The sequence below is a fragment of the Cryptotermes secundus genome, unplaced genomic scaffold (assembly GCF_002891405.2).
Source record: "Cryptotermes secundus unplaced genomic scaffold, Csec_1.0 scaffold1250, whole genome shotgun sequence".
NCBI classification, from domain to species: domain Eukaryota; kingdom Metazoa; phylum Arthropoda; class Insecta; order Blattodea; family Kalotermitidae; genus Cryptotermes; species Cryptotermes secundus.
This window is the reverse complement of record NW_019731591.1, coordinates 157942-169603: the sequence shown is the minus strand read 5'-3', so window position 1 is coordinate 169603 and position 11662 is coordinate 157942. Positions and strand designations below refer to the sequence as shown.

The 11662-nt window shown below is 37.5% G+C and overlaps 1 long non-coding RNA gene across 1 annotated transcript; it reads right to left on the bottom strand.

Annotated features, from left to right (window-relative positions):
* Positions 1 to 419: 419 nt before the first annotated feature.
* Positions 420 to 2601, bottom strand: LOC117282545. The gene is made up of 3 exons (XR_004513315.1): positions 2430 to 2601; positions 2089 to 2339; positions 420 to 1336 (listed from the first exon to the last, which is right to left on the bottom strand). It is a non-coding gene; the product is annotated as an uncharacterized LOC117282545 (long non-coding RNA).
* Positions 2602 to 11662: the final 9061 nt, after the last annotated feature.

Here is an 11662-nt window from a genome sequence, read left to right as displayed (position 1 = left end):
GAATTTATTGCGTCAGACTAGAGTGAAGTCACGCCTCCGCCCTCGACCTTGAAAAGGCCACCAGTGAAAGAGCCAGTAAATCGTCTAGAGGGTGGCTTGAAAATTCACAAAATGGTCCATGTTCCTCCCAGTAACAATAAGAAGAATGGTGCCCTGAGAAAGTGTCGCGTGAGTGCTAAGCACAAGGTTAGAAAAGAAACAAGTATCATGTGTGCAGGCTGTGGTGTGGCTCTCTGCAAACTTCCATGTTTCAATGTTTATCACACGAAGAAAAACTAATAAAGAGGTATGGAAAGGCATTTATTGCATAATATATTGTATTTTAATTAGTTCCTGAAAATTTCGTTTTTAAAAACCAATTTTTGTTGAAGTTGTTTAGGAAAAAGTAACTACATGCATTTTAGCGACATAAGGTTTAAAGGGCCTGCCAGGACAGGGGTGGGATTTAAATACCCTTCGCGCCAGTCAAAGAGTTAATGCAAGCTGGTTTGGTGTCTGTGCCTGCCACAACATGGCACTTCAGTGTATAATGCTTATGGACCATGTCAGTGTAAATTTCAACAGTAACATGTCTACATCTGCGGTATCCTTGATTACTGAAAAGGCCTTTATACAACATGGAAACTTGACTTGTTATATGAAGTAACTTAAAATTTTCGGTCACTCTGATCGAGCTTATTAGCTCTCTCCTTTGTCAGGGAAAATTGTTCTTTGCTGAAGATGAAATGTCTGCATCAAGAGATATATAAGCAGGGGAGCCACAAGGTTCCACCTGTTCCCCACATTCTACAGTATACACACCCACAGAACGATACGCCCCGAACACCTAGTGTCTATTTAGGTCTCTTTATTAATGACACCTGTATATATGCGAGAGACTGCAAAGAGGGTTATGTTCTCAGGAGGCTGCTGCAAGGTATCAGTGCTGTTGAGATATTGTGCGAGTGCTGGAACATGAAAATCAATGACGATAAGACTGAGGCCCTCTATTTTTCTCACAGACTTAGGTCCCCTAATGATCTTACATTGAATGGACAGAACATCCCCTTCATGAATCATGTAAAATCTCTGGGTGTAATCTTCGATATGAGGTTACATGGAGACGGCACAGCCAGGGCCTTCAGAACATTTATTAGAATCGACTCCCTATTCAAAAGCGAGTGTTTAAGTGCCAACATTAAAATAACCCTCCATAATGCATTGATCAGATCAGTAATGACTTATGCTTGTCCTGCCTGGGAATTAGCAGCAGACACCCACCTTTTGAAATTGTAGTGCCTACAAAACAAGATTCCATGCACCACTGGAAATTTTCCAAGCTGCACACCAGTGTACGCTGGCAACAAGCAGAATTCATAGAAAATCATAAGAATGAATATGTTTACAGTATAGGACAAGGCAAAGCCAGACACACAAAATATAAGAGGCAATGGCTGTCCTGAAGTTTATAACCATTGAAGTGATGTAAGTTGCCTTTGTAGCATAAGTATGATAGGCATGATCTACTGTCCAGAGCTTTGACTGACAGATGACTTGTATATAGTGCAAATGGAAGAATTTTCAATAACATACTGCATGTACAATGCATGGACTTTACAAGAAGGCGAAGCATATTCATAAAAGAAATCCATCCTCTCATTAGAAAGGTTGCTACATAAGGATTATGACTGCAAGGGTTCAGTTGAAAAAAAAAACTGGTCGTGAATCTTAGGTATTTGATGCCATGCACTGATTGGCAGTAAACCACCAGTTGTAAAGTAACTTTGCCTTTGACTTGCAATTCACTTGATGAACTGTATCAAACATTTCTGTACTTTTAAAGTTTTGTATTAGTGCCATAATGTGTATCAGAGCAATTTAAATGGTGAAACTAATATGGTTGGTTTTATAAAAAACTGAAGTTGTAACAGTGAAGTATACAGAAAGTTGTTAAATGTACACAACTGTCAGTTACCATTTCTGCCGTGATAATCACATCAATAAATATCAAATATTGTTGCTTATAATTTTATAATCTTATTCCTAATGTATAATACCTATGTAATCAAATCTTTGTCTGATAATTCCTCAATAACTGTTTTACTGTACCTTGATTTTCTCATTGGCTCATTCCACAACCTTGATCGTAAAGCCTGCCCACTTGCAGTGTTTGGACAAGGAAGAAGAGGACCCCATGACGAAAGAAATGCGAATATAATAGACCCTCACTTCATAATTAAATGAAAGTTTTTTTTTTTTTTGAAGCAAATACTTCATCAGCCCTAACGAAACTTTTTTCTCAAGAGGGATAACCATAAATAAAAGTCTGTGATCTTCCATGCAACGTTATAGTGAATCACCTAAAACAAAATGAATCGTGCAAAGCAAAGAGTTGCAAAATCATCGTTCAACAGTGAAAGGTTGAATGAAACACCCACCTAGCCCCTCACCTTAGGAGCAAACTCTGCCCATCTGGTCTAGATAGCCTTGTCATATTAAATCAGTTACTTTAAAAAAAATTATACGGTATTACATAGCATACAATTATATATGTATTTAGTATTAGTGGTGCACTATTTACTAATTTTACAATTTACTTCCAATTCCTACCACTTTTCTTCCATTGTGTCCTTGCTGACACCTAGCGAACGATATTGAAATTACTTCACGCATAAAGCGACAAACAATATGATTGGAGATGGAAATGTGTTATATTGTACAGTGTTCGCTGGAGACCAATTAGGAGCCGTGTTTCATCATTGGTATCTACGTAGGTAGCCATTTTGAGGCATTTGCAGTGGTAGGAAGTTGAGTTTGTGCCGAAGTATTTGTCTGAAGAAGTATTATTTTGTGTCGATATTGAAGCAGTTTTTGCAGGAATCAACTCAGTATGTTAATTCTTGATGTTTAATACGTGATTTTTGAAGGTGTACCGAATTCCAGTTTGATATGGAATAGTGAGTTGCAAATGTTAATCATTTTCCAAGTTGTTTTTAAGTTCCGTTAGACATGTGAATAGTTTGCCAACGAAATCGTGAACAGTTACAGAACTTAGGATATTTTATTGTTATACAGTTAAGTGTTGCGTGAATGTTTTGAAGAACTGACAAGGTAACATAACATCGGTGGTAAAAATGTCGAAGGTAACAAAAGAGGTAGCCAAATTATATGCGCCCTCATTGTCGGATATATCCGTGAAAAAGAAGTCGCTGGTCAACATGTTGACGATGCTTGCTGATAAAAATATGCATGTCCACATAATCGTCTAGTCAGTGTAAAAACGCCTGCAAAATGTTATTTTTAGGTTATGTTTTATATTGTTGCATCTTGAAGCTTGGACGTTTCAGAATGTTACACGATCAAGTGTAGGAATATACACCATGAACCTGTTATTGTCGTAGGCAATCTATTGTTTTGAAATGGGGTTGTTAAGGAGAACATTTGAAAGATCGCAGAAAATCGGGCTGTTCATAGTTCTGTGTGTATTTTACACTACACATCAGTTTTATATCGTATATTAATGAAAGAAAAATGAATGTCTGAAAAACAGCCAGTAAGGGCCCCCCATACATACACAGTTTGGCCTTCCGATCGACCTTACAGGCAAAACTTTTCACAGTTTGCCTTCTTCCTTTCCTTCCCATACGCAGATAAACTGGCAGGCTTCATGCCACAGTCACCCTCTTCCAGCCTATATTGCTGAGTCACCCACGTCACATGCTATGTCCTGCAAGTAGAACTGGTGGGTTTCCTACAGGCCAACAGCCCAAAAGATTGGCTGGCTGGCCACCCCACACATCAGTTTTGCCTTTCAGTCTTCAACTGTGCAGGCCGAACAGGAGGCCAAACTGTGTGTGTATAGGGGGCCCCCAAGTACTTATTGAATTGGGGGGGGGGCATGCCTATAATATTTGATGAATAAATTCTTAATTGAAACATTTTCACAATATAAATTCTGTATCAAAGTATTATATGAAGTAGAAAAGTACCGTGAAGAAAGAATCGCCTACTTTCCTTTCACTATAACTTTAGTATGCGATACAGCAAGTATACAGAAAATTTTGGTATGTATGCATAATGAAGCCAATAAAACAATGCAGTTTGAGAGGCTTCAGTGTTGGTATTACTGATTTATACACTGTTGACATGGCATGATATATATATCAAGTTTCTTATTGGTTCTGGCACTCAGGTAATATTACAGTTATTACCTCAGTTTTGGAGGCTGTGGTGTTGGTAGAACTAATGACGGATTTCTCGCATACACCATTCATATGGTCTCAGGTGGGATGATATACATTGAAGTATTCAAGTAATATTATGGGGTATTACCTCAATTTCAGAGGCTACAGTGCTGGTATTACTAATGAAAGGCAATTATCATGTACACCATTGACATAGCCTCAGGTGGCATGATATATACATACAAAGTTTCATGAAGATTGGTATAGACATTCAAGCAATATTAAGGTTATGTCTAAGAAATTTGAAAGGTTCCAATGTTGGTACTGTTGATTGAAGGGATTTCTTATGTGTTTTTTGAGATGCCTTCATGTAGTATTATATTCTTACCAACTTTCATGGAGATTGGTACAGGTGTTCAAGCAGTATCCAATTAGTACTGAGGTCAAGAAAATGTGGATCTATACATCCACTCCCCTATATGCATTCATGGCATAGTGCTTTATTAGTTAAGCACAGGACTTTACCATTTATACCTTTCATCACTGAAATGTAAAGTCTTAAAATAAGTTCAGATCTCACTGGCAGCAGCGTCAATGGAACCTGGAATTTGCACAACACTTGATTGCGAAAAATACAGTCTTGTTATAGGTTTCTGGATAATCCAAGTCAGCTTGAACAAAAACACAATATACATTTCAGTTTCTGTTATGTGATATCAAGACCTAACCGGTGATGGAAATGGAACAAAAAAAAAAAGACTGCCTGTTGAATAATGATACCACTATGCATACCTGTTTTTGTTTTAATTCGCTTATTGGGGTGTGGAGTCCAACTGGGTACACTCGGCACAGTGGCCACTGATTTGCCTATTGTAGAGGCCCAGGGTGATTATGATGGAAAATTTAGTGGAATGTATATTGGCAGGGGAAACCGAAGTACTCTTGAGAAAACCCATCCTAGCGGCACTTTGTCCACCACAAATCCCACTTGGGATGGGGCCTTCTTGGCCCTTGCACCGTGACCACAGTGCTATTGTGCCTGCCCTAAACAAATCCCACTTGACCAGACCCAGAATTGAACCTGAGCTGCCGTGGTGGTAATCCGGCAAATAGAATAACTGCTTGAGCTATGGCGCGGCCTGTGCATACCTGTTAGTTCTTCAGGAGTATAATAAATCCTGCCCCTACTAAATGCAACTCAAGAACAATCCCAAAATCTAACATAGTTTACATTTTTTTGGGGTTTGGGAACATTACAGAAAGCTTCTTTTCGCCTGACATACCTGTTCACATATTAGGACTCAAAACACCTCATTTCTTCCCCCGTCTACCTTGATGTCAGTTTCGCTCACCATCTCTTTGCCAAGGGCAATGTCATCAATATGACTTGAACAGCTGTCACTGGTATCAAATTCACCTTCACCTTCCAAATGACTGTGGACCAGGCCTTCATATTCTACCAAAATGTTACAACTTTTATTTCCACACAAACTTTTGGAACTACCTGCATTTATACAGAGGATATACTGAAATAATGCTTTGTTGCAACAGGAAGGGGTACATAGCAATAAGGACTGTAGGGGGAAATCCCTGACAGTATATGCTGATGATTATACCAATCAATAGCTTAGAATATCTTATTTCAATCTGCGAAAGGAGCCCTCAGATGGATCTAATATGAGGTATGGGATGGCAGCACAAATGTAGCCCTATTCAGTGTTCCTTGGGGGAAAAAAAAAATACTGTTTCAGGTTCAATAATATGCCTGAACATGTCACAGCAGGTTTCATCACATGCACAAACTGCATCTGTGACCTTATGAAAGACATAATGCTTAGAAATTCTTATTTTAGTGACTTTCTTTTGTGATAAGTTTCTGAATAAACCCAGTATTGTACTGCACACCAAACTGGGTACTACGTATATTTTTGAGAAAAATTATATAGACTTCAGTAGCATCAAATGGCATTAGAAATTAGCATATTATAAATATGTATGAACTGCAAGCCCAAAGATCTGCCTTCGAGTATAAAGCAGTGGAAATGTGACATCCGTGGAACTATTCGTGGGAGAAGTGTCCTGTTCTCCTGTCTATATACAATATATTATGTGTGTGTATATAGATACACATATATACAGAGTGTAACTGAAAGGTGTGAATATACTTTGGGGACGAGTTCCACAGTGTGTGTCTGGAGACATTTAGTCTGATAGTTACAGCTGAAAGAGTATGCTCAAAATATCATCCATTTGATTCTATGCACACTTTAACATGTCTCATCCTGGTCCTCCGCATCTGTTCACAGATGCTGGAATAGTTGCAGATAGTCTGACAGGCATCCACAATGCAATGGTGAAGTGCCTCTTTGTTGTCAACAGGTGGTGCACATGTTTTCAGGTGTCCCCATAGGTAAAAATCCTGAAGATTCAAATGTGGTGAGCATGGAGGCCATACAATGTGTCCTCCTGTAACTATCCATTGGTTATGAAAGGTGTTGTTGAGAGCATCTTGCACAGTATAGCTAAAATCGGCCAGAGCATAATCATGCACGTACCACATTCATGCCAGTGGTACATCTTGCAGTAGCTTTGGCAGATCAAGTAAAAGGAAATCCCGATGTTGCCTGTAAGCTGATGTGGCAAAACAGGTGGGTCTGCCAAACAACCACCTTCAATTCCCGCCTACACATTGATGCTGTGTTGAAACCTGCCTTATCCATAAAAAGCACTATGAAAATAAAAGAATTGCTCAGCACTTCATTAACCAAAACAATGACAAAATGACAACTGAATAGGTTATGACAGTATTTTTTCAGCCATAACTCTCAAATTAAATGTTTCTGTACCCATGTCGATATCAATCAGTCCCCTTATATGGTTTCCTCTGATTTATATTTTTCTGTATTAGATTTTAAGCTTTCACGGCAACTCCATACAATGAAGTCTTTCTCAGATGATCAGCAATGTCAATGTAGTGTTGATGTCTTAAGGTTTCAGAGACTGGTGTTCTGGGTTATGACACTGTATACTTTTTGTGGGCGGGTACAGATATTTCAGAGGAAGATGTGCCTCTATTTGCAAGGTTGAAGTGTGCAAGTTCAGAAACAGGCTTGATACTATTGGCAAGTCAGGAGGAGGGTAGTCATGACATCCAATTAGAAAGAAAAAAAGAAAGGCACCCACTCCAAAGTCAGAGAAAAGAAATGGACAAAAATGGATAAACATGGTACTTATCAGGAGCACACTGCTTTACTGCCATAAATGTATGGAATTGTGACAGAATGAACGTTTTGAGGGATCCAGTGTTGTTTCCATGGGGAGGACATAGGTATATAAGATATGAACAGAAGACACCACAAGTTTCTCACAGGAAGTAAGTCTGGACTTGATAACTGGGAAAGTGATGGCCCATTTTCCTGGACCCAAGTGATGGGAAGTTAGAGGATAGCCTTTCTCCCACTGAAGGGTGCTGCAGAAGGATCACGATTGGAAAGAAGTGACGGGCCTACTATGCAGTAGCATAGTTGGTTGAGGCACTGTGCTAAAAGATGGAAGATCACAGGTTCAATTCCTGTCGAGGTCACTGAATTTTTCAGTTCACCCAATATCTGCAGCCTCAGTATGGCCATGGGCCCAACTTAGCCTCCTAACAGAAACGAGTATCAGGAATCTTCCTGGCAGTAAAGGGCAGCTGGCACACTATGCTAACAACTCCACTGCCATCTGTGATCCAACTACATATCTAGAAAATGTGGAAGTCTCAACGTCTCACAGGCTTATGGGCCTCCATGGTCTGTTACAGGGATATATACATTTTTTATTATCTATATTAAATCTAATGAAAGTTATGGCTTATTGCACGAAGTGAGATATATATGGTTGATAAGTTCCATTGGATTTTAGCTACCTCTTTTGTTTTTGTTTTCTTCTTTCCCTTCAGGGAGTTCATGAAAATCAGCATGTTCCTCTGAAACATCAGTATCCACCCACAATTCTATGTGGTGTCACAACCCAGAAGATCACATTCTTAACAAGCACTGCTATGAAAACCTCAACACCTAGAAAGGCAGTACTCGCCTACTAGACCCCACAATACTTTGCCTCTAGCATTCTTTTTAGCTTCCTGCAAACAGAAAGGCAGTCAAACATGTTGACAGCGTAATGTCATGTGCATGACCTGAATGGTAATAACTTTGAATGACGGATCAGAAACTCTCCTGCCCACTGTCGATTGGCTGGTTGGTTGGTTAAATTGCAGCTGGACCTTGCCCGCACAGTCATTCTTGACCAAGATTTTTTCTTCTAGACACATGTTTTTGAAAAATGTCCCCCCCCCCCCTTGATAAAGTGTGGGGTCAGTCTTTCTGTGGAGGAGCTATGTTTGTTGCAAAGTAGTTTTGGCATGAAGATATATGCACTGTCACCACGTCCAGATCCATATTGGCGCTGTGCACCGTGTCACTGCAGTATTAAAAAGTTATATTTGGACAATACCTAGAGAGGGTTTCTGTCAATGCAGGCTTATGCAGCAGACTGAAGTCAAAGTCATGTTATAACTGAATTGGTATATACTCTATCAAGAGTATTAAAAGTAGGTAAGATATCATAACGTGACTTCCTACTAGTCAGCGCCTTAACAATATTCCGAGCACTTTTAATTCTGTCGTTAGAATTTTTAGATCTGTTTATCATAATAAAGAAGCTTAGATTTTATAATATCTCCAGCCAAAGGTTTACAATATGCCTTATAGTAACTTTTAATATTGGGATCATTTCTATTCCTACTAATTAAATACAAATGTCTCTTAATATTACATTTGATTTTTATATTAGGTGAGATCCACATTTTCTTAGTAATATGTGACGTAACAGATGATTTAGGAAAACTAGCATAACATATCTTAAAAATATATTTAAAAAGGAATTAAACATAACATTCACATCATTCTCTTCAAAACCCTCTTTCCATATCTCATAACTAAGTTTGTAATTCTAATCAGCTAATGAACATTTATCAAGTTTCCTTGTTTTCCAATAACATTTGGGAAGGAAAGGTAGCATAATATCATTGATCAAAATGAGTTGAGCATCATAATCAGACCATTTGGTATAGGGGTAACTTTAGAAGTCCTTAATCTCGAATAATCTATAAATGTATTATCTATAGCAGATTTGGATGTATTCTGTATTATAGTAGGAAAGTCTACAATGCTAAAAAGATTATATGAATTTCCTACAATTATCAGTAAGGTAATCCACATTAAAATCTCCACATATGATAAAATGCTGTTTTTGAGTTATATAATGATCTTAATTATCTTGTCCATTTGTTGCATAAAATAAGTAAAATTACCAGAAGGGGCTCTATAAACTGCAAGTATATAAATATATGATGAGTCGGATTGAATTCTGATTGAGCAGAGTTTCATGTCAAAACCAGTGCAATATGTGTCAATATTTAATGTAACATAATTTAAATGATTAAGTAAAAGTATACATGTTCCACCTTTCGATGTAGTTCTACAATAGCTGGCATCCAGTTTATAATTTTCAATAACAATACTACTCAAATCTGTGTAACTTAAATGTTGCTCAGTTATGGAGATGATATGTGGACAATCTGGATATAAAAAGCTTAATTTGTTCATCTTATTATCTCAAGCCAAAAATATTCTGATATATTTTCAGAGAATGATGTATAACAGGTGATTTACTACATTTGTTTAATTTTGTAGAATGTACTGCACTTGAATTACATGTTATAGCATTTAGTAGTTAATTTTAAATTTCCCATAAAAATCATTCATTTTTGTTACAGGCTTCTTTCTAATATGCTTTACTGATGTATTTCCAACAGTCTCAACTGAAGTCAGTGGAAAAAGTTGATTTACAGACTACTTGTTCAAGGTTGAACTTCATGATATCTGAGCGCTGTGATATTAGTGCTGAGATTATTTTCCTTCTCTATAAGAGAAAAAATCTGAAGAACTAAATTGAATGATAGTATTTCTTTACCCAGATCATTCATATGTAACCCATGTTTAATACACAATGTCTATTTTAATTTATTTCCATCACACTGAGATGTGGAAATAGGTTTTTGAACTTGAGTAGTTTTCTATTAAAATTAGTAATTTCATCAGGAGTAATATTAAGACCTTTTAGGTCATGCCTATAAGGGACTGTTAAAAGAATCATACTCGTATGAGTGACTCTCTTAATGAATTCAATAAAATCATTAAAAACTGTACTTAATTGTACTCTACCAATATCGTTTGACCCACAACAAATAATAAAATCTTTGTCTAGCAAATTATCAACATCTTTTGTAGCTTGTTCCAATATTATTTTTGTACCAGCTCCAAGTTTAATGTGACCACTTGGTACTGATCATTCAAATAATGTTTCATATTTTCTGAGTAGCCTCTTAGATGACTATCACCAGTGCTTGAGGTGGAATGAAAATAGAACCGGGATGGTTTTCCCAAAAAAGGTATTGTACATTGCATTTACTGCCAAAGAAGTAACGGGATGCTTTTAAGCCATTTAGAAAAGAACCGGGATGCCATCCCGCCCCACCTCAAGCCCTGACTATCACCTATCAACGGTATTTTATGTTTTGAAGATTTTGAAAGATTGTTTTTACTACTCAGCAATTTGGGATATAATTCACTTACATAATTATGAAAAGAGAACACTTCCACATCCTTAGAAGGAGAAACACATCCATTAATAATTGTTGGGATGTTTTCGGGTTTGGTATTATCTTCCTGAACATTCACTGGTTCATCATATCTATTGATTATGCGCCTTTTTTGTGCTCCAATACGATGCTTTATATAATGCCTGGTCTGTGCATTTTCTGTATCACGATGAATTTTCAACTTCACCGATTTAATTCCTTGCGTTTTAGATGCGCCATCTTCTCCACCTGATGGGTAGTCCGTTAGATTTAACAGAATGTTATACCGGTTATTAGTAGTTACAGGAAAGTATGGCGTATATCTACAGTTGCTATGTACTTTCCAATATATCTATACCTTTTACATTCGGTCGTTGGCAAACTATTTTGAGAGTCGTAAGACTTCACATTCACCGCTACACCAGATATAACCTCAAGTTTCATGGTAGTCTTTTCCAACTCTTCAAACAAGAGTTTATTTCGTTTAATTCAGCCCGTGCATACCACGTAATCGCAGTCCGCCATCTTCTTTCCTTGCACTCATTTAGCCTTTCACCTTGACTGCAAAAGTTGTCCATTTGGCCTAGATAACCTACTCATATTAAATCAGTTACTTTTAAAACATTAAGTACCGTATTACATGACAAACAATTATATATATGTATTTGGCATTAGTGGTGCCTGTTTATTATTCTTACAAATTATTTCCAAATCCAAGCAGCTTTTTTCCATTTTGACTATTGTGACCCCTATCGGATGATGTAGAAGTTACAACTTCACGCATTAAGCGACAAACGATGTGATTGGAGATTGAAAA